The following is a 23,430-nucleotide window of genomic DNA, read 5'->3' as shown; positions in this document are numbered from 1 at the left end:
GGGCTTTCTCTAGTTGCAGCGAGCGGGGTACTCTTCGTTGCTGTGCGTGGGCTTCTCATTGCGGTGGCTTCTGTTGTTGCGGAGCACTGGCTCTAGGCACGCAGGCTTCAGTAGTTGTAGCACACGGGCTCAGTAGTTGTGGCACGTGGGCTTAGTTGCTCTGCAGCATGTGGGATCTTCCTGGACCAGGGTTCGAACCCGTGTCCCCTGCATTGGCAGGTGGATTCTTAACCACTGCACCACCAGGAAAGTCCCTAGTGTCTTTTCAAGTGGCCAGAGACTGGTCTCCCCCACCTGGCTGAGTCGCCCCTAGGCTGAAGGGGCCCCTGAGATGGAGTCTAGTGGCTCTGAGTGAGGTTTCAGCCCATCATGGGCAGCAATAAAGAGATGTTGTTGGTCAGATGAGTTATAAAGGTAATGACAGGGGAAAACAAACTGACCTGGGCTCAAATTCTGGTCTTGACATTTCATGGCTGGGCGACCTTGGACAAGTCAACCAACTTTTCTGAGCCTCAATTTTGTCTTTAGAAGTTCCTCAAAATGATGTGGGAGGAAGTAAATAAGATACGTTTATACCCAAAGTTTTTATTTTAGGGCTTGGTGCATGGCAAATGGTAGTCAGCATGAGGTGCTATTAAAGTACCCATTTTACAGATGAAGAAACTGACTTTCAGGAAGGTAAAACAGCTTGCCAAAGTCATCCACCCAGGACATGCTGGGCACAGGAGATTAAAAACAGCATCAGAAATATCAGCAGGGCTTCCCTGGTGGCACAGTGGTTGAGAGTCCGCCTGCCGATGCAGGGGACACGGGTTTGTGTACAAAAAAAAAAAAAAAAAAAAAAAAAGAAATATCAGCAAAGAGGAGACAAGTCAGCTATTTAATGTAATGCCAATCAAATTATGTGAAGGGTTGAAATTGAATAGATGATATTAGAATTATGTTGCTTTTAAATGTGTCAATAAATGTCCCCCCCAAAAAAATCACAAAAAGAGTAGAAGATGCCTCCTGATAATCGCCAGCGCATTGAAGATATCTGACCCCTCCCCACTCTCCCCGCTTTGACCACCCTCTAAGCCAGTGCTCCAGGGAACAGCTGGGCTTGCCAAGCCTCCTTGATTCACATATCATTAACACTAAAAGGCTTTTGTGTGGTCTAGACAGCCAGTGTCTCTGTCTCTCATATACTCAAAGCCTGAGACTGATGGGGAACAAAGGTGCGGGCGTGATGTGAGTCAGGTGCCAGTGAGTGGCAGGTCTGCGCTCCATGGGACTCCTACTTCTGTCTTGTTCTCCCGTGTGACCTTGACCAAATTACTTAAACTCTCTTGTTCTCACTTTCTAGTTCTGTAAAATGGGGGTATTATTACCTATCTTGCAGGTTAAAAAAACCAGAAGTGGGTGTAGCTTAGTTAAGTAGTTCAGTTGAGTTAGACTGGTTAAGTGGGTGTGGGTTAGTTAAGAGGACCAGGTGAATGGGTTTAAGGTAACCAGCTCAATCAGTGCTAGATATGATAGGAACTTGATAAAGTTTTTGTTTTTGTTGATAGAATTTGCAGTGCAGGGAAGAGAAGCAAAAAGTGAAGGAGCTAGGTAAATGTTTGGTGGCTCCAGTTTTCAGGGAACATTTTTTTTTTTTTTAACATAGGACTGGGGTGGAATGAGTTAGATGAGGCTTGTGTTTCAGGTAAACAGAAATCCAGCCCAGATACCCTCAAGCCAGGCCAGCACTGGGGCCTCAGAGAGGCACTTGTTTGCCGGTGGCAGAGTCTGAACAACTACCCAAGGGCATCGAGCGAAGAGGGCGGCTCTCAGGAACCTGGGGGAGCTGGGGTGCACAGCCTGGAGGGGAGGGTGTGCCTGGCTGGGGAAGGCTGGGGAGATAAGCCATAGGAATGAGCGTTGGCTTTGGGGAGAGAGATGGCTTCCGGAGAGCCTTGCGGAAGCCTTGCTTTGCATTCTGAGGTGGAATGTCCTGTTGAAAGCCCCCTCAAGAAAACCTTAAATAAAGTTGTCTATAACAGCTCAAGGCCTTTCGCGTCACTCTGTGCTACTTTGGGTTATTTAATGTGCTGGGATGGCCCTCAAGGGTGGGTGTGTTGTGGCTGGTGGTTGTATCTGTGTGATGTATAAACATGGAGCAGTTGTAGTTTTATTCTTCCTGCTGGCCTTAATAAACATTGCCGGACATAGCAATGGGAGAAGAAGAACAAGAAAAGGGGTGAGGAAGCATTTTGACATTATTAAATACTCCCCTCAAAATGCAGAAAATGGAAAAGACAGACATACCCGGTCAGGCAAGAATGTGCAGGCACTGGTGTCCTCATGCATTGCTGTGTAAAATTGGTACAACCATTTTGGAAAACAGTTCTCAGTATCTAAAGCTCTGTGACCCAGTAATTCAACCACTAGGTGTTCACTCGACAGAAATGCATTCATCGGATCACCCAAAGACACATATAAGAATGTTCACAGCAGCACTTTTCTTAAAAGCATGAAACTGGAAACAATCCAAACGCCCATCGACAGCAGACTGGATAGATGATTGCAGAATATTCTTACACAGTGGAGTACTACGTAGCAACGAGGAGTGATTTATAACCACGTGCATGAATCTTACAAATACCAGGTTGAGTGGAAGAGGCCAAGCACCCAAACAGAACGTTCCATATGATTTCATTTACATAAAGCACGTGAACAGGCAAAACTATTTTATGATGATAGAGATCTGAGTTGTGGTGTCCTGATGGGGGTGGTAATGAGGGGCCTTGAGGGGCTTTGAAAATGTTGGTAGGTTTTCTCCCCTCATTTGGGTGCTGTTTACACAAGTCTGTTTGCTTCGTGAAGATTCGTCATTGAGCTGTCCCTTTATGCCTTGAGCACTTTCTGTTGATATCCTATGCTTCCATAAAGAGGAAAAAGAATTATCAAGGCATCTGTGTAGATGTCTCTATTTTGGGAGAGGTGGTGTGATGCGGAAGGGAACCTAGCCAGATTTGGTCATCTGTATCTGTGTCAGTCAGCTCACCAGGGTGGTGCATTCCCACTTGGGGTGTGGCTGGACTAGCCCTTTACAGCCTGAGCAATTGATTTAACTTCTTGGGAGGGGAAAAATTCTTTTAGCCTCATAATGGATGATGGGCTGTGAAAGTGCTCCAGCCATGGCTGCCCCAGGGAAACAGGTGGTGTAGGCTTCCCTGGATCTGCTCTGCTCTGCGGGCCCCCACCTTCACCCCCATTTCTCTGTGGACAGAATTTTAGGAAAACTTTGAAAAGACGAACATCTAAAAACAATGTGCGTGCATGTGTGTTTTGTTGTGATGCTATGTTGTGGTGCTAGAAAATCTTGTTTATGGAGTATTTGGAGATATCTGTGGAAAAGTGCTTCCTGGTGCATGCACACTCCACACACACACACACATGCTTGTTTGCAGACATTCATGCACAAGTACAAGCATATGTGCACATCACACTCACCCCAGCATGCTTGCTGATACACACCTTTGCATGCGTTAAGGATCACTCTGTGACCCTGGGCAAGTTACTAAACCTCTCAGTGCCTCGGTTTCCTCAGTGAAATGGATAAGGGCACCTAGCTGTTGGAGCTGTTGTGAGCAATACACACACATACAGACACACACAAATGAGTTTTTTATTTGCGTTATGGTTGCCTTCCTCCTAGACTGTTGGCTTCATTGGAGTGGGGACCTGGCACATAGTAGGAGCTGAATGAGGGAGTCAATGAATAAATGAAAACTCTCATAAATCCCCTGGCACATGTGCTGACATTACGCACATTCACGTACACATTTTTGAAGCATGTGTACGTGTCTGCACACACACTCATTTACATATGTGACACATAATACAGGGCATATACATGCACAAACCCAGACACCCATGTCCAGGCCCAGAACTCAGGAGGGTGGGTTTAGCTGTGGTTTTGAGACTCTAGACTAGAAGTCAGAACACAGCATTCTGTTTGTGGCTCCAGGTTTGTTATGTGACCTTGGGTAAGTCTTTTTACCTCTCAGAGGTTAAGGACTCCTAGCCGGGATGTGACAGAACTGGCATTTGGACCATGGTCTGTCTGGGTCAAAGTCTATGCTTTGAATACCTAAGGCCTTGCTATCCACAGTGTGACCCATGGGCCAGCAGCATCCCCGGGAGCTTGCTGGAAATGCAGCATCTCAGGTCCCACCCCAGCCTCCTAAATCAGAACCTGCATTTTCACAAGGTCCCCAGGTGATTTGTGTGCACATTACAGATTGAGAGTCATGGCGTGAGGTACAGTGTCTCCCTAAAGCATTAAGAGGGAGGGTCCACGTTCAGGGGACTCATAAGCAGAGCACAGGCATATGCCCACCTGAGGACTGCTAAAGAGGAGAGATCAGAGAATGAGGGACGAGGCAGCTGGGAGCTGCCCATAGAGACAGAATCAACACAGAACTTCGGCATCGCTCCTGAGGGAGCCCATCCCTCCTATTTATTTATTTTAAATATTTATTTATTTATTTGGCTGTGCCAGGTCTTAGTTGCGGCATGTGGGATCTTTAGTTGCGGCACGTGAACTCATAGTTGCGGCATGTGGGATCTAGTTCCCTGACCAGGGGTCGAACCTGGGCCCCGTGCATTGGGAGTGTGGAGTCTTAGCCACTGGACCACCAGGGAATTCCCCCTCCTATTTATAAAGAGGCAGAATCACACAGTTATTAAGAGTACCAATTCATGAGCTAGGCTTTTAAATATAATAATAACATGTATTAATTATCTCGTAATTCCTGTGGGTCAGAAATCCAGTTGTGGCTTAGCTGGGTGCCTCTGGCTCAAGATCTGCCATGAGACTGCAGTTGATATGTTGATCAGGGCTGCAGTCTCATCCAAAGGCTCGGCTGAAGGTGGATTTGCTTCCAAGGTCATCGGTGGTTGTTGGAAGGATTCAGATCCCCTGAGCTAGTAGCCTTTTGGGTTGGCATCCTGGCTCTAACCCTTCCCAGCTGTGTGACTTTCAGCAAGTTTTACATCTCAGTGCCTCCCTTTCTTCCTCTGTGAAATAGGTTTAATAATAGGACCTGCCTCCTAGAGTTGTTGTAAAGACTAATAAAGTCATGTATGAAAAGTACATAGGACAGGGATGCACTTAGTACGTGGTAAGTACTATGTAGATTTTTGCTGTTATTATTATTTGAACAAAGCTGAAGAGAAGCAGGACAGCACAAGCTGGCTCACAGAAGAGGCACAATAAACCTTAGGGGAGTGGATGAGCTCTGGGTTGCAGTCTTCTGATGGAACTTTTGGAGCATATTAACAGGAGCATGTGGTCCAGGCCACAGAAGGAGGCCTTGCTCCATTCTGTACAGAGCAGGCTTAGAGTGCTGTGCCCACTCCGTGCCTGGGAAGGCGGAAGAGTATTGTGGCAGTTCTGAGGATGAGCAAGTGTCACCTGGGAGGACAATGGCCTGAGCAGAGGGTCCAGCACGCCCAGGGGCCTGGTGATACCAGGGCATCACCAACGTTATCATCAGTGCCTGAGGTCTTCAGTGACTCACTGTGCCCGGTGTCAGGTGATGCTGCAGGATCGGGTGCAGGAGTCCTTGGATGCCAGACAGATACCGGGACCCTGCTGTGAAGGCAGTAAGCCTTGGAAGGGTCTGAGCAGGGCACTGTGCCTGGAGCAGCATGAACTGGGGGACTTCCCTGCTTATCCCAGTGTCACAGGACCTCAGAGCACTCACAAAGGCCAGGCACTGAGAACTTCAGTGCGTTCATCCCCAGGCAGCTGGCTGGGCACATTTTTAGGTGATGCTACTTCCGTGGTTTTCAAAAGGTAGAAATGGAAAAGAAAAAAAAGCTGCAAATAGACATAATTTTTTTCCAGAAGCTATTTTAACACAAACAACTGGAGAGCCTACTCATCATTTAAAAGTGCTTTTAAAATCATCACTGCCTCATGTCTGCCTGTGTACCTGTGAATTGGTGGCACACACCTAATTAAATTTGGGTTTAAAAAATCCATTGGGGCTTCCCTGGTGGCGCAGTGGTTGAGAGACTGCCTGCCGATGCGGGGGACGCAGGTTCATGCCCCGATCCGGGAAGATCCCACATGCCGTGGAGCGGCTGGGCCCGTGAGCCATGGCCGCTGAGCCTGCGCGTCAGGAGCCTGTGCTCCGCAACGGGAGAGGCCACAGCAGTGAGAGGCCCGCGTACCACAAAAAAAAAAAAAATCCATTGGTCCAAATCCCTCTTTTCACAGGTGGTATAACTGAGGCCCAGAAAGGAGCAGTGACTTTCCCAAGGTTACACAGACTGCCAAGGGTAGAGCTGGAATTCAGACACATTCATGGGAAGATGATTTCTAAGATGGGGACAGGGAACCAAGAGACCCTCATGGGTCAAGTTAGAATTACTTTGTACTAAGCAGCATCTCTAAGGAGAAGACCACCTTAGACCTTTGCTGATTTCTTAGAGCTTACAGGGAAAATAGTGCAGAGCCCAGCCCTCTACCACAGTGGGCCATCAGTAAATTCCTTCATGCATTCATTCATTAAAAAAAAAAGTCTACTGAGTACCTACTGTGTGCCAGGCAGTGTTCTAGGTGCTGGAGATACAGCAGCAAACGCAATAGTCCACCACCCCTATTCTCATTCATTCATGTATTATTTCATCCAGCAAATGTTTATTGAGGCCCTACTGTGTGCAAGGCACTGTCCTTGGCCCTTGGGATAATCAGTGACCAAACAGCAGAATTCACATTCTAGTGACAGGAACAGGCAATAAGTACCTTTAAAAAGTCAAGAATATTGTGTGTTAGATGCTAAAAGTTCTATGGAGAAGAAAAACCACCTCTAGGACAAGGGTCAGCAAACCGTGGCCCATGGGCCAAATCTGGCCCACCACTTGTCATTTGTAAATAAAGCTTTATTGGAACACAGCTTTGTTCATTAGTTTCAATATTGTCTATGGCTATTTTCATGCTACAGCGGCAGAGTTGAATAGTTGTAACAGAGACTGACCCACAAAGCCAAAAAGATTTATTATCTGTACCTTTGCAGAAAAAATTTGCAGACCTGTCCTCTAGGACATCCAAGGGAACTGTCAAAGAGGCAGTTGGATATGTGATTGTAAAAAAATATGTTATGAAAATAAAACTCTGCCACTTACTGGAAAAGTGAGCTTGCTTATCTGTAAAATGGGGTAATGCCTGCTGCTCAGGCCACTCCCTCTTACTCAAAAGCTGTGGCCCCAAGTTATCCCCAGCCTTGCTACTTCAGTTCTGCTGGGACTGATTCCTCCTAAAGAAGGGAACCCCACTGCTAATTCCTCATTTTTCCAGAAACATTCCCCACAAGTGTATCAGTCTGGAAAGCTGCTGGAAACTTAAATTGACTCAGATAATTTTCTGAGCAAAAAAAACACACAGGGATTATCATGTTTGTTCCCAGACATAGTTTTAGTCAAAACAAAACTCATGTCACGTGTGACTGGTTGTCATTGTCACATTATGATGCCTCTGTCTGCTGCGATCCAACTCACCAGTGGGAGAGTTTTCTACACTCTCCTCCTTCCCTGTTGCCATGACTTGGAGGTTCTGCCTGTAAATAAAGGCTTAAAAAGCTATTACATACTCCTCTCCCCCACCACCTCCAGAATCCACATTTAATTTTAACAATATGGCTTTTTCACTCCTGCTTCGCTTATATGTGGCATAGGATTTTATTTATTTATTTTTAAGAAGCATTTTTTAGTCCTGGAAAATGATAGCCCAACCAGAAGACATAATTGTACCGATTTTCAGAAGGGTGGCAATACTCCAGATCTGATGGTCTGCGAGACATGAATCAGAAAGATTCTATTAAACATCTCTGGGACGGGTGACACAGGGGTATTATCCAAGATGATTAATTTGACTCGGTCATTATGGACACAGACAATCCTGACAAAATTGCATTTCAGTCCCCACTGAATTCCATAAAATTACTGTACACATAATAAGAAGTTATGGTGCTGGGTGCCCCGATCCAGTTGATGGGGTTTCAGGTTTGGGTAGGATGCCATTTTCCTTGTTTTGAAAACAGAGTCAGGAAACACTGAATTGAATGCCAGTCCTCTAGCTGAGATGTTCTTATAGGGTGTAGGTTTAATTTGTTAGGATGGTAGGTGGCCATATAGTTTATTGTCCAAACCAGGACAATTTTAAAGTGAAAGAAGGCACTATTAAAAATTACCCCAGAACAAGAGGCATAAAACAGGACTGTCCTGGGCTAATCAGGATTGATGTACGTGTGAGGAGGGGCATGAATAATGGTAGAGGATGTGTTGGCCCCAGACAGGGCTTCTTGTCCTTGTTACCATAAATGCTACCCATGTGACTTTGGATAAGTCATTTTGCCTTTTCGAACCTCAGTTTCCAAAACGGAAAAGATACCTAACACTTGTTCTGCTTACACCCTGAGATCTTGCTTTTTTCCCCTCCTTGGGTGCGGGGGAGGGGATTTGTGTTGACTTCTGCTCCTGTGTTTTCACATCTGTTTCCTCATATAATTCTCTCAGCTGTTAGGTGGGGTTTTGTAGATAAAGACACTCGGGAGTAGGTAGTTGGGATAAATTGCCAAAGGTCTCTCAGCAAGTAAGTGGCAGGATTGGAATTCCCCCAGGTCAGTCTAAGTCCAAAGACAGCGTTCTTTCTGTAGATTAAAAAAAAAAAAAAAGTACTCACTGATTATGTATTCCAAGAATCTTCAGGCTTTTATGGGAAAATATTTGTAATATGTGGAAGCATTTGGAACCCCAAAGTCCTGTGTCAACATAAGGTGTTGTTGCTGTCACTCTGGGTTATTCAGCGGACTGGACTCCACAGGATACAAGAAAGCAGCGGTCCATCCCATGTTCTTTCCTTCCTGGCTCATTGTCTTGGAAACCTGCAGTGGGCATGGGGGTGGTCCGTTACCTCTCCATCCACTTCCATTTCCTGTGATGCTGCTGGAGACTCCAGGGTCAGGACAGGGTAAGGCAGGATTAAGGACTAGGGTCAAAACCTCTTGCTGACTGGTACTGTTGAAGTCCTACCCTCCGTGCCTGCTGCTATAGCAGGCTCTCACACGCTGGCTCTTTTCCATGGGGCATACTGAGCTGGGGATTCACTCTGCAGCTCACCTCTTGTGACCTGCTCTGTGGGTGGTATACCTGTTGACATACCTCCTGCTGCTGAGATCCCCCTGCCCTGTCAGGCTACCATCTTGGGTGGGACCTCTTTAGATGCCTTCAGCCAACCGCTGTCCTTAGCTTTCACCTGCCCCCAGCAACTCACATATCCTTAACTTGCCAAACCAGGGACATGCAGATTGCTCTCTGACTCACTCTCATTCTCTCAATCTCTGACATTTCAGGCAGCTTCTGCTCTCCTCCCATCTTTCAAAACCTTCTAGTCTCAGAGCCTCTCAACTCTGGGGACACAAGTTGGGTCCTCCTGAGAGCTCTTTCTTTCTCACCAGACTCATCAAGGAATGAGGTGCCACCTCCCCTTTTGTGTTGCATTCCGAGTCCCAACAAGCTGTGCTACTGGGGTCTTTCTCACTTGGCTCGAAAGTGGGGTTTCAGGATGGAAGGAAAGCCAAATCACACTCTACTCCTATAGATCCCCCCTCAGTGAATCTTCTGCCTATACAGCATCGGGGTGGGTGATGGAAGTGGGTAATCCAAATGTCAGTCTGAGAACTTTCTAGTAAGCATTAATTGGATAAACCATTGAATAATGAAAGGTACCCTTCCCCAAGAAGATACAATAATCATTAATATGTAAATACTTAAACACATAGCTCTGAAATATATGAAGCCAAAAATAGACATACAGGAAGAAATTGATGACATCACAATCGTGGAAATTTTTTGACCTACCTGTCTCAGAAACCAATAGATCAAACAAAAAGAAAACTAATAGTTATTTAGAAGATTTAAACAACAGATTGAAGCTGAAAATAATAAACATTTATGATAGCCTTATACTCTGTCACAAAGGAATTCTCAACAACTTTCAAAGAATCAATGTATTTTTCATTCCTTTTTTGGGTGTCCTTTTTCCTTTTTCTTGTCAGTGGTTTACTCTTTTGTTAGCCTTTTCAAGAAACCATCTCTTTCCTGTATTTCTCTAAAGTTTGTTTTCTAGTTTATTAGTCTTCTACTGACTTTTGGTTTCTTTTGTTTCTATTTCTCGCTTCTTGAGTTGAGTGCTGAATTCATCTATTTTGTCTTCCTTATCTTCCAATAAATTCACTTAGGTAAAAAGTTGTAAATTTTCCATTGTCCACCTCTTACAGGTTTTGTCAGGTAGTGTTCTCATTGTCTGTAATTTCAGTTGTGATTTCCTCTTTAACCCAAAAGTTATTTAGAAGATTGCTTTTAAAATGCCCAAGTATTTAGGAGCATCTGTCTCCCTTCATGTTTTTCTGCTCCCTCCTTCTCTCCCTTCTTTTTTTTTTTTAATTAGAAACTAGGTTAGTGCATTTAGATCCTAGAATGTGGCTTATATCATCCCTGCCTTTTGAACAGTTTGAGGTTATCTGAGTAGTTATTACATACTCATGTTTTTTAAGTGTTCCATGGACGTTTGAAAAGAATGTGTGTTCTTTAAATTTGAGACAAATCAAGAGAGGAAATTGTGTCATTCAAATCTTCTGTCCTTACTCATTTCTGTGATTCATTTGTCAGTTTTTGAAGACATGTGTTAGCATCTCTTCATGTTTATGGTTTGGTTAAATCCGCTTTGTACTTCTCACAGTTTTTCAACGTTTTATATTCCTGTGGTTTATCCGTCTACATAAAAGTTTATGTCTGTCATTTCTTCTTAGTGGATTGTGTCATTTATCAACTTAAGTATTGCTCTTAGTCTCTTTCATGCCTTTTGCCCCAAATTGTACTTAACTTGTTATTAATTTTGCCACTTCTGCTTTTTATTTGCCTGATATATCTGCTTAGTTTTAACCTTCTGTGTCACTTTGTTTCACGCATGCCTATTATAAATGTCATATGCTGGATTCATTTATCTTAATCAAAATATTAATTTTTTATCTTTTAATAAAAGAATTGGAATCATTTGTATTTATTGTGAGTACTAGTATTTAGTCTTAATGCTGTCATTTTTTGAAGGTTCTCTATCATGTTTCGTAGTTCATTTCTATGTTCTTTTTTTCTTTTCATATCTTTGTTGGTTTGATCAGGTTCTATTTTCTTTTCCATCTGTTGTGGTTATTACCGTTGTTCCTCCAGCAGTGGGGAATTCCTGCTTTTCTTTAAAATTATGATAAACAGATAATAGATGAATGCAGCAGAGTTTCGGAGTATAAGATCAATATTCAAAAATCAGTTGTGTTTCCACGTACCAGCAATGAACAATCCAAAAAAAAAAAAAAAGAACTAAGAAAACAATCAGCATGCAAAAGAATAAACTATTTAGGAATAAATTTAACCATGGAGGCGAAAGACTTGAACAGTGAAAACTATGAAACACTGCTGAAAGAAATTAAAGAAGACCTTAGCAAATGGGGGAGACATCCTGTGCTCATGAATTGGAAGTCTTAATTTTGGTGAGATTGCGGTACTCCCCAAGCAATCTACATATGCAGTGCAATCTCTATCAAGTTTCCACCGGCCTTTTTAGGAAGAAATGGAATAGCTGATCCTCAAGTTCATATGAAATTGCAGTGGGTCCTGAGTAGCCACAACGATCTTGCAAAAGGAGAGCAAAGTTGGAGAACACTTCCCAATTTCTACAAAAGCACAATAGTCAGAACAGTGTGGTTCACAATAGAACAGTATAAGGATGGACATATAGACCAATGGAATAGAAATACGAGTCCAGAAATAGACTCCTACGTCTGTGGTCAATTGATTTTCAATCAATGGGGAAAGAACAGTCTCTTCGCCAAACAGTGCTGGGACGGTTGGACAGCCATGTGCAAAATAATGAGGTCGGACTCTACCTCGTGCCATATACAAGAGTTATTTCAAAATGGATCCACGACTTATGTCTCAGGGCTAAAGCCACAGAATTCTTAGAAGAAAACATAGGAGTAACTCTTCATGACCTTGGATTTGGCTATGGATTCTTAGATAGGACATCAAAAGCATGAGCAACAAAAGAAAAAATAGATGAATTGGACTCCATGAAAATTAAAAACTTCTGTGTATCAAGGGCATTATCAAGAAAGAGAATGGGAGAAAACCATTGGTAGATCATACATCTTATAAGGGTCTAGTATCTGGAATATATAAAGAGCACTTACAATACTGCAACAGAAAGACAACCTAATTTAAAAATGGACAAAAGACTTCAAGACATTTCTCCAAAGAAGATATGCAAATGGCAAAAAACACACGAAAAGATACTCAACGTCATTAGGGAAATATGAATCAAAACTACTATAAGATACCACTTCATACTCACTAGGATGACTATGATAAAAATAACACAACATAAGTGTTGGCGGCAAGGATGTGGAGAAATTGGAACCTTCAGAGGTTGCTGGTGGAACTGTAAAATGTGCAGCCACTGTGGAAAAAAGTTTGACAGTTCCTCAATAAATTAAACATCAAACTATCATATGACCCAGAAACTCCACTCCTAGCTATATACCCCCAAAAACTGAATACAGGAACTCCAACAAATGTATGTACAAACTTGTTCATAGCAGCACTATTCACAGTAGCTAAAAGATGGAAACAGCGCAAACATCCATCAGTGGATGAATGGATAAACAAATTGGGTTTACACATATAGTGGAATATTATTCAGCCATTAAAAAGGAGTGAACTACTGATATGTGCTACATTATGGATGAACCTCAAAAACATTATGCTAAGCGAAAGAAGCCACATAAGGTCGCATATTGTATGGTTCCATTTATATGAAACTATCCAGAATAGGTGAATCCACAGAGACAGAACACAGATTGGTGATTACCAGGGGTTGGGACCAGGGGAGTAGGGAGAAACTGCTTAATAAGTGTGGGGTTTCCTTTTGGGGATGACAAACATATTCTGGGACTAGATAGAGGTGGTGTTCACAAAACATGAATGTTCTAAATGCCACGCAAGTGTTAATTTTGTGTTATGCGAACTTCAACTCAATACGTGGAAATAATTAGAACAAAATATTTAAACTTAACTTTTCCTTACACTATAAATAACTAATCAGTATTTGTAGTCTTCTTTAAGGAAGGCATAGCTTCTAGCAAAATCCTGTCGATTTTTAGTTTGTGATCATTTTTAATTTTATAATTCTGTCCTACACCTCTTCTATTTTAGGAATCCTTATAAGATAGTCACATTGATTCCTGCAGTCACCTTATCAACAGCCATTTTGAATTAATATAAATTGTAGTATCAACAGCTATTTGGAATTTGGAATTAATATAAGTTGTAGTAGTTTTTCAGCTCACCACTCCTTCTAGAATCCCTTTCTTGATTTTCTTTTCATTCTCTAGGTTTGAGCTTTAAGTATTTGCTTCAGAAAGGGTTATTTAAAAGAATCTATCTATCTATCTATATATATATGTATTTGTTACTTCTTATGGTTGAATTTTTGATTCACTTATTGCGGTAAGCAAATGAGTTTATTCTGATAATTTCATGGAACATAAGCTTATCACTGCAACAGGCTTCTGGTCCAATGGATGTTCTTAGATTCTTTCTTCTCCATCCCTTTCTCAAGGCCCAGAGGCTGCTCCCTTGCTTGTTTATTCCCCTATCTCAAGGAGTCATTGGCTTTGATGTTCAATTAAGACCTTTCCTCCTAGGAATTCCAGGAGAAGGCTCACCCGTCTCTGACCCAAGCACAAGCCACAAAGGTCATTTGGACCAGTCCAGTACTCTTCCATTCCTAGAATTGGTGCATGAGAAACCTGCCAGTCTCCTGGATGCCCCTTCTCCCCCAGCCATATTGCTTTGCTCTGAGTTCTCATTATTTAGTTGATTTGGAAAGAAAAGCACAAATGGACGAATTGAGAAATAAGGTGATTCTAGCAGCCTCCTAACACATGTCTGTATGGTAGACGTCACGTGTTGGTAAAGCCCTATGTCTTGCCCTGTTGTTTGCCTCAGTGCCTCTTCCTCCCCACTCCCACTCGCTCCCCACAAAGGACAGTCGATAACAGTTTTTCATGCACCACTTCAGGAAGGGAGGAATGCTGGACTGATTCAACCTGTGTCTTACCCTTGGATCACAGCCAAAAGTAAGCCTTCTCCTTAGAAGGGGGTATCTTCATGGTTTGCCAGTCCATTCATTTTCTTACCACTCTTTCTTCTGGCATTTGGTGAGTAGTTCATTTGTTTATTTATTTATTCATTCATTCATTCATTCATCAAATACTTTATGAGTACTCATGACATGCCAGGCACTGTTGAAGAATTTGGGGATACAGCAGTGAACAAGACAGGTGAAAATCTCCTCCTCCGTGGAGCTGATCGTCTAGTGGGATGAGACAGGTAATACATAATAAACTGATAAAATATTGAGTTGGCCAAAAGTTCGTTCAGGTTTTTCCTTAACATCTTACGAAAAAACCTGAATGAACTTATTGGCCAGCCCAATATACAGGATGTTAGGAAGTAACAAGTGATAAAAACAGACGAACAGTAGAGTATGGCTGATGGTTTGTGACTTTAAATTGAGCGGTGAGGTTAAACCTCATTGAGAAGCAGGGGTTTGAGTGAAGACCTGAGGGGTGAAGGAATGAGCTGTGTGAATATTTAAGAGGATGTTCTAGAGAGAGGGAACAGCCAGTGCAAAGGCTCTGAGACAGAATCATGCCTAGTGTGGCCAGACTGGCATGAACGAGGAGAATATTAGGAGGTGATGTCGGGAAGGTGAAAGGGATGTACGTGGGAGTGGGGAAGTAGACCATGTAGCCATTATAAGGACCCTCTTCTTTTTTTATTGAATGAAAGATTCTTTAAACTCTACAGTGCTTTACAGTTTTCAAAAGTTTCACACACATAGTTTCATATAATCCCATAATAACCCTTTTCCACTCCCACCCCTATACTCCCCCTTCCCCCTTCCCTCTCCCCGCTGGTAACCACTACTTTCTTCTCTGTATCTGTGTGTCTGGGTCTTTTTTGTTATATACACTAGTTTGTTGTATTTTTAGATTCCATATATAAGTGATACCATACAGTCTGTCCTTTTCTGTCTGACTTATTTCACTTAACATAATGCCCTCCAAGTCCATCCATGTTGCTGCAAATGGCAAAATTTCATTCTTTTTATGGCCAACTAGTATTCCGTAGTATGTGTGTGTATATATGTATACGCACACACATGTGCTACATCTTCTTTATCCATTCATCTGTTGATGGACACTTAGGTTGCTTCCATACCTTGGCAATTGTAAATAATGCTGCTATGAACATTGGGGTGCATGTATCTTTTTGAATGAGTGTTTTTGTTATTTTTTGGATATATACCCGGGAATGGAATTGCTGAGGACCCTGTTATAATTGAGTAAGAAGGGGGCCACTGGAGGGTGGTGAGCAAAGGAATGACATGACCTCACATTTTAACAGGATAATTCTGGTCTCTGAATGAGAATAGACCAAAGCAAGGGCAGAGGCAGGGAAACCAGGTGGGAGACTACTGCACTCATCCAGGGTGAAGAGGATGGTGGCTTGGACCGTAGACGTTCCATCTTGTATCTGTTCTGAAAGTGGGGTGAATATGATTTCCTGACAGATTTGGTGTAGGGTATGAGAGAAAGAGAGGAGTCAAAGGATAGCTCCAAGGCATTTGGCCTGAGCAGTTGGAAGGATAGACTTGCCATTAGCTGAGGAGGAGAAAACTATGGATTGACAGGTTATCTTTTGGACATGTTAAATTTGAGATGTCTATTAAAATCCAAACAAGGGTGTCAAATACAGTGGGGTCTATGAATCTGTAGTTCAGGAGAGAGGTCTGGTCTGGAGATATGATCTGGGGTGTCAGCAGCATATAGATGGTATTTAAAGCCAGGAGTTTAGATGAAATCCTCAAGGACTGAGTGTATTTAGTAAAGAGGTCTGGGATCTGAGCTCTGTGACATCATTAATAGGTTGAGGGAAAGAATGGGAACCAGCAAAAGACATGGAGAAAAAAAGCCCTGTGATTTAGGAAGATCAACATGTGTGGTGTCCTAGAAGCACTTGAAGAAATTTATTCCCAGGAGAAGGAGGGTGGCCAAGTATGTCAAATGCTTCTGAGAAGGTCAACGTGGGCAGTTGGGACTGAGATCTGACCATTGGACTTAGTAACATGGAGGTCACTGGCGACCTTGCCAGACAGTTTTGGTGGATGGTGGGATGAAAATGTGATTGGAATGCGTTTTTTAAAATTAATTAATTAACTTATTTATTTTTGGCTGTGTTGGGTCTTCGTTGCTGCGCGCGGGCTTTCTCTAGTTGCGGCGAGCAGGGGCTACTCTTCGTTGTGGTGCGCAGGCTTCTCCTTGCGGTGGCTTCTCGTTGCGGAGCACAGGCTCTAGGCATGCAGGCTTCACTACTTGCAGCATGCGGGCTCAGTAGTTGTGGCTTGCGGGCTCTAGAGCTCAGGCTCAGTAGTTGTGGCACATGGGCTTAGTTGCTCCGCGGCATGTGGGATCTGCCCAGACCAGGGCTCAAACCCATGTCCCCTGCATTGGCAGGTGGATTCTTAACCACTGCACCACCAAGGAAGTCCCTGGAGTGTGTTTGAGAGAGGATGGGTGGATAGGAAAAGACAACTCTTTACAGAAGTTTCCCTGTAAGATTTGCTGATCTTTTTAGCTTCTAGAGCTCTTACAACTTGGCATCTCTTTCTATATTCTCATGAGGACACTCGTGCTGGAGATCAAATTAGGCATCACTGAGTGGTCCATTTCTTACTTAGAGGAAGTGAGGAATATGAGTCTTGAATAGGTCTCTGACCCAGTGTAGGAAAATGATGGATTCAGAGTCACAAGACATGGGCTTGAATCCCAGCAATAATTCTTGTTATCCCAAGAATAACTTGGGACACCTTCATTCTCTGAGCTTCATGTTCTTCATCTGCAGAATGGAGAGAACGGTCACTTCCCTGCGGAGCTCATATGGATTAAACGGAGAATGAGTGTGGAAATACCGGGTCCAGAGACTGGCACACAGTATAAATCCATAGCAGGCTGGGGTGGTATTCAGGTGTCACGCATTTAGGATTTAATTGCATTCAGAGGAGGCATGTACGTGTTTGCATGTTTAGTTATTTTTAAGTGTGCTAATTGCCTCTTTAAGTGAATTGTCATAATTGTGTGATTCCAATATTTTGATGCAACATATGCTTATTTTTGAAAAAGGCTTCTGGTCATTTGGGCTGGTTCCAGTGTGTTAAGGTTTTGGTTTTTTAAATGAAAGGCATGGACTCGTGCAGTCATTTGGCATTTACTGTCACATGCCATGTGACAGCACCTGTTGTGGGTGCAGGGAGTAGAGAGGAAGGTGACAGTCCACAGACATGAACAGTGGGTGACTGAGGGACTTCCAGTCTGTTGGGAGGGGCAGATATGGAAACCCCCAGGTCAAGTCTAAACCCAAAGCCTGGTGCGTCCTCCCATTTCATGTGCTCATTCATCACTTTCTAATTGAGCACCTACTGTGTGCTAGGCATTGGTGACAAGACAGCCTTAACCCCTGCCCCCGTGGAGTCTGTGGGGAGGGGACACAAGCTAAAGGGAAGGAAAGAGTCACAAATCATTGCAGGCGATAAGGATGCCATGGGGAACACATATGAGGCTGTGGAGGGGGAATGAGAGGAGGGGAGTCTTGCTGTGGGAGAGTCTGGGGAAGGCTTCCTGGGACTCTGCTTTCCGGGATGATATGATACCTATGGCTGAGTGCCATCTAAAGGCAGTCAGCCCCTGGCCCATCTCGGTGGTCAGGCTGAAGCCAGACATCACCCTGTACTGCACAGACCTGTGGTGTGAGGAGTTAGGAACATTCACGGTGGGCAAAACAGTGAGGATACCGACTGGGTGAGCTGCTGTTTACTTGTCCTGTGTCCTTGGGGAAGTTCCTTAATGTCTCTGAAACTCCTGGCAAGGACAATAACAACAGCAATAACAACTGTCACTGAGCAGGCTGGCTGTGTGTCAGGAGGTGTCGTGAGCAATTTACACATGTTGATTCATTTACTCTTTGCAGAAGCCCTACAGTATATACTGTTATTACCTTCTTTTCACATACGAGGAAACTGGGGCACAGGGAGGTTAAGTAACCTGCCCAAAGCCACACAGCTAGTATGTGGCAGAGCCAGAATTCAAGGCTCTGAACCACTTACACTGTACTGCCTCCTGTAGCAGCAGTAATGGCTACATACATAATGGCTACTGCTACATAGCAGCGTAATGGCCACCTCCAGGGCAGTCACGAAGGTCGAGTGAGATGCATGCTTATGGCACCTGCCATAGGACCTGGCTCATTCACCCATCCAGCTAATTATTTAGCTCTGACTTTGTGCCAGTTGCTGGAAAACAGGACATATAAGGGCTGTCCCGGCAGAACTCACATTAAACATTAAACACATAATTATACAAGAAGTTAGCTACAAATCTGATGAGTACTTCCAAGAAGAAATGCAGGGTGTATGACACTCTAGAGAGTGTCAGGGAAGACATTTAAACCAAACCTATGGTGGAGGGATGAGTAGGAATGGGCCAGATGAAGGAAGAGCGAGTGACGGGCAAAGCATTCTAGCAGAAGGAACAGACTGCGTGAGGGCCTGGAGGCAGGAAAGGTCCCTGTGGCTAGAAGGGTGACGGGAGCCAGGCCAGGTGAAGACTTACAAGCCATGTTTGGTTCTATGGACCTTATACTAGGACAGAGGGGAGCCGTCAAAGCCTTGTAAGCGTGGTCATTATGTGGTGAGATGATCGTCTTTCTAGAGACCCGTTTGGCTGCATGAAGGGAATGGACTGGTGGGGACAAGAGTGGGCTATGGGAGACCAGTAAGGAAGCTGTTGCAGTTCCCCAGGTAAGAGATGCTGGTGGCCTGGACCAAGATAGTGTGAATGGAGGGAAATGGATAGGTTTAAAAGATATTTCAGAGGAGTTTCATTGGACTTGAGGGGTGACTGAAGGTAAGCCCCAAGTTCGTGGCTTTATTAACTGGGTGGAGGATGAGGGAGACACAGGTGCAGGTTGGGGGAAGGGGCATCGTGATTGCAGCTTTGCACATGTTGACTTTGAGATGCTTGTGAGACATCAAGTGGGAGCATTGAGTAGGCATTTAGACGCTCAGATCTGGAACTCAGATGAGTGACCAAAATTGGAGGTGGAAATGCAGCATCAAGATGGAAGTTGAAACTGAGACTGGGTGAGGTCCACCTGGGGAGAAGGTGTAGGGCACAAAGAGCAGGACGCTCAGGACTGAACCCAAGAAACTCCAACGTGGCTGGCAGAGAAGGAGTTGACACTAGAGACAGAGAAGCAAGGAGGTGGGCAGATAACTGAAAGCACGAGGTCCTGGAGGCTAAAGGAGGGATGTTTGCAAGATGAAGGAAAGGCATTCGTTGGACTGTCACTGCTGAGGGGACAGTTGAGACGTGGCTGGAAAAGAAAGCCAGTTGGATCTGGTGCCATGGAGCTCACTGGTTGGTGAGGGCATGGAGGGAAGAGAATGCAGGTTGCAGTGGGCTATGGAGTGAATGGGAGACAAGGGAGGGGAGCCGATGGGTGAGGACAGCCCTTTCCAGAAGATGAGTGTGGACCGGAGGAGAGATGGTGGCAGCTGCAGAGGGATGGGGGAGTGTGTAAGACCAGAGAGTTGAGCCTGTGTCAGTCCAGCAGGGAGGGGAGGCCGAAGAGCCAGGAACAAGAACGGTTAACGGAATGACCAAGGTCCTCGGGGCAGAGGGAGAAAGGAGGGGGTAGGACCATTCATACACACGTAGGGAGATTGGCCTTCGGAAGAAGTAGGGATGGCTCTTCTGGCATCAAAACAGGAGGCAAGGTGGTGCCAAATGGGCAGGTTTGTCGTTCTGGTGTCAGGACATTTTGGAAGCTGTTTTCTGTTTTCCCTGTGAATGAAGTAGAAGGTGACTGGTCATCTGCCAAGGGGCAGAAAGGGAGTTAGAGGACTACTGAGGGGAGAATCATCGTGGAAATTAACAAGGTGGAAGGGAGCGGTTCCCAGCAGGATGAAGATCCCGCGCAGAGCTGGTGAGCGTGATTTCTGGTGAAATTTGGCCAGAGCCTTGCTCAGCTGTCTTGGTGAGGGTGCAGACGGGGTGGATGGTTGCATTCACATCAGGGGTGGGGGGTTTACTAGTGAGGCGCCAGGCGTAGAAGGGTACAGAGTGCTTTCTCTCCAGCCATTTCTGATTTCTTGGGGGTATTTCTTCCCTTTCCCCTCTCTGCTCCCTAGAGCAATCCATCTCCCTTCACCAACTTATGTACCATTCATATCCTTAACCACAAAATTATACCATTTGACCTTTGGGTATCTTGTCTTGGAAGAGATGCACGTAAAGGTGAAGTTACATTAACACCTGCATATATGCACCCAAATGCATCAAAATGCAATCTGAAGCATTTTCATCACCCTTGGGGACCATGTTAAGATGTTTGGAGGGACCTCTCTCTTTCTCTTTTTCAGTAGAGACATACTAGTGTTTAGGCAGGGAGTGTTCAGAATGTCTTTATTTGAGGAATGGGCACTGGGAGCAGAGTGGACATAGACTCAGAGGGGGAGACTGATGCTTGGAGGGTCCTTAAAGAGGTTGCTACTGTCACAGCAATATGAGAAGATACGGATCAGACCCAGTTACCTCCTAGTTGTAACCTGGGCGAAGCCTCTAGATCTTGATTTTTTTGATCTGTGAATGGGGATAAATACAGGATGCGTTTAACAATTAGAGATTTATATGTCAATTACATTGACATGTGAATGGGGATTTTTTTTTGATCTGTGAATGGGGATAAATACAGGATGCGTTTAACAATTAGAGATTTATATGTCAATTACATCTTAATAAAGCTGGAAGAGAAATAGTTCAGGGCAGGCCTATCTGGGGAATTAGGGAGACACCCACATCAAGGTAGCCCTCCCTGGGGAATTTGAGGGATGTCCCAGGTCAGTTTAGACACACTTGGGGAATTAGGGAGATCATAGGTGACACACACTTGTAATTAAGGAGACATAGGAGGTCACTGTAGACACAGCTGGGATATTAGAGACACATACCATTTGTTATACACCTAGGAAATTACGGAGAAAAAAATAATTAGAGATGATGTGCACATAAAACACCCACCATATATTGGGTGATCAGTAACTAGCAATGGGGGCTATATTCTGGGTAAGAGACAATAAGGGAGAGCATTGGATTGGGGTCCTGTGTAAGAAAACGTGCTTTTGATCTTCACCTTTTAGTGGGAGGAGCTACTTTCCCAAGCTCATCAATAACAAGGCTGGACCAAAGCCTGTTTCTTGGTGCCCAAGCCCTCAGTTTGGCCTTGATTGGCACTGCCTCTCAGGATTGTTAGGACCCAGAGTCTCAGGATCCAAGTCACAGACTAGAAAATGTTGCCTTCCTTTTCAGACAGTGTAAATTAGGGGAGGAGGGAGTGAGACCTTTTTCTAACTGTGTGACTTTCGCAGGTGAATTCCCCTCTCTGTGCCTTAGTTTCTGTATCCATAAAATGGCTGTATAATAACAGAACGTCCTTCACAACGATGTTGTGAGAATTAAATGCATTAAACTTTTGTAAAGCGCTCACACCTGGCACGTACTATATGCTCAATAAATGTTAGATATTTATATTCCCTGATTGAAAAAACTGCTCAAGGAAATTGTTTTTGGTAGAGCTGAGACCTACCAGGACGTGGTTTCCACCTATGTGTCAAGCTTGATCAGGAGAAACTGGATCTTCCTTGGGCCCTCTCCTGGTCCTTCTGTTACTCCCAGGCACCAGCTGGGGGACTCCCATCAAGTTGGATTGAAATCCCATGGATATTGATAGAACAGCTAATGTGTATACTTAGCCATGGAGCTTGAAAGGTGGATGAGCCCATCCCCTGTCCCCCTTTGTGCGAGTGTGGAGACTGAGCTGAGAGAGAGCCATGACAGGCTAAGATCGTGCAGTACGAGATATATAACTTTGGTTGTATGCATATAGAGCAACTGGGCAGGGGACGGTCCCCAAACCTGTGAGCTTGGTCCAGCTCTCGGAAGCAACTTCATGTGGTAGGAAGGAGCCAGATCTTGGCGTCAGAAGACTGGATCCTATTCCTGATGGCTCCGGATGCCCTTTGCCACCAGCAGGGTCACTGCTTCCTGGCCTGCTGTTTGCCTACCCGTGAAATAATCTCACAGGATCCCTGCAGAGGGAGCCAGTAAGCAAGAGGTGGCCTGGGCTCTGGGTCCAAGGTGGGGGCATGAGTGTGGCTAGGCACTACCCTCTCGGAGCATGTTTCTGTGGCTATAAAGGGCAGTCTAGGGCTCTTCCCCAGGAATTGTGGTGAGGTTCACAGATGCCCGAGGAGAGAGGCATTAACGACAAGCAGGTGTTTTAGAGACCATGTGGGCCTTCTTCCCACCATAACTCCACTCGAATCCTACCCATCCCCACCCCCTCAGTGACCTCATCCAACAAATATTTACTGAGAGCCTACCCACCAAGAACCAGATATTGTAATGGGCTTCAACTGCCCTAGCTATTTTAATACACATACTTAATTTACTAAAGAATATAAGGATGTGAGAAGATTTATTTCTGTATGCTGTTGTGGTTTCATGTTTTTCTCCTTCTCTACACATTATATTTTATGACTGTTGTAAGCCCCATTCTCACCGTTCTCCCTCCAGAAGGCTGATTGAACAGATGTCCATTAGACACCCTCACCTTGTCCTCTATATCTTGAAACTTCTCTTTCATGTTTTCTTGGATCCGTCTTGCAGTTCACACATAACTCTTCTCCTAGGTCTAATCGCTCTCAGAGCACAGAAAAGGAGGAATGATTCCCCGGGCTAACATAACCTTGGTACTAAAACCCAACAAAGGCAGTATGAAAAAGGAACATCATAGGCCCATCTTACTCGTGAACTAGATGCCAAAATCCTAAACAGAATATCAGCAATCAAAATCTAATAATGCATAAAGTGACCAAGTAGGGTCTATTCCAGAAATGCAGGGTTGTTTTCACATTAGAAAAACCGAGTGTAGCAATTTACCACATTAACTGAATTCAAGGAAAAAGTCACTTGAGACTTTCAGTCGATGCAGGGACAAGGAATTCAATAAAATTAAAATTCCATGCATGATTGAAAGAAAAAGGAATGCCCTTAACCTGTTTTAAAATACCTGTAAGAACCTATGGCAAATCATGCTTAGTGGTAAAAATATTGAGCTACTTAAGATAAGGAAAAAAGCAAGGGTGTCCACTCTTACCATTTC

General features: G+C 44.2%; 1 protein-coding gene across 2 annotated transcripts in view; it reads left to right on the top strand.

Moving 5' to 3' along the window:
- The window catches only part of TOX2 (TOX high mobility group box family member 2), an 82,020-nt gene that overhangs the window by 11,525 nt on the left and 47,065 nt on the right, over positions 1–23,430 (top strand). The gene's annotated exons all lie outside the window — the stretch shown is intronic.

The sequence above is a fragment of the Neophocaena asiaeorientalis genome, unplaced genomic scaffold, assembly GCF_003031525.2.
Source record: "Neophocaena asiaeorientalis asiaeorientalis breed wild unplaced genomic scaffold, Neophocaena_asiaeorientalis_V1.1 scaffold132, whole genome shotgun sequence".
Lineage (NCBI taxonomy): Eukaryota > Metazoa > Chordata > Mammalia > Artiodactyla > Phocoenidae > Neophocaena > Neophocaena asiaeorientalis.
This window is presented reverse-complemented; position numbering and strand designations above follow the sequence as displayed.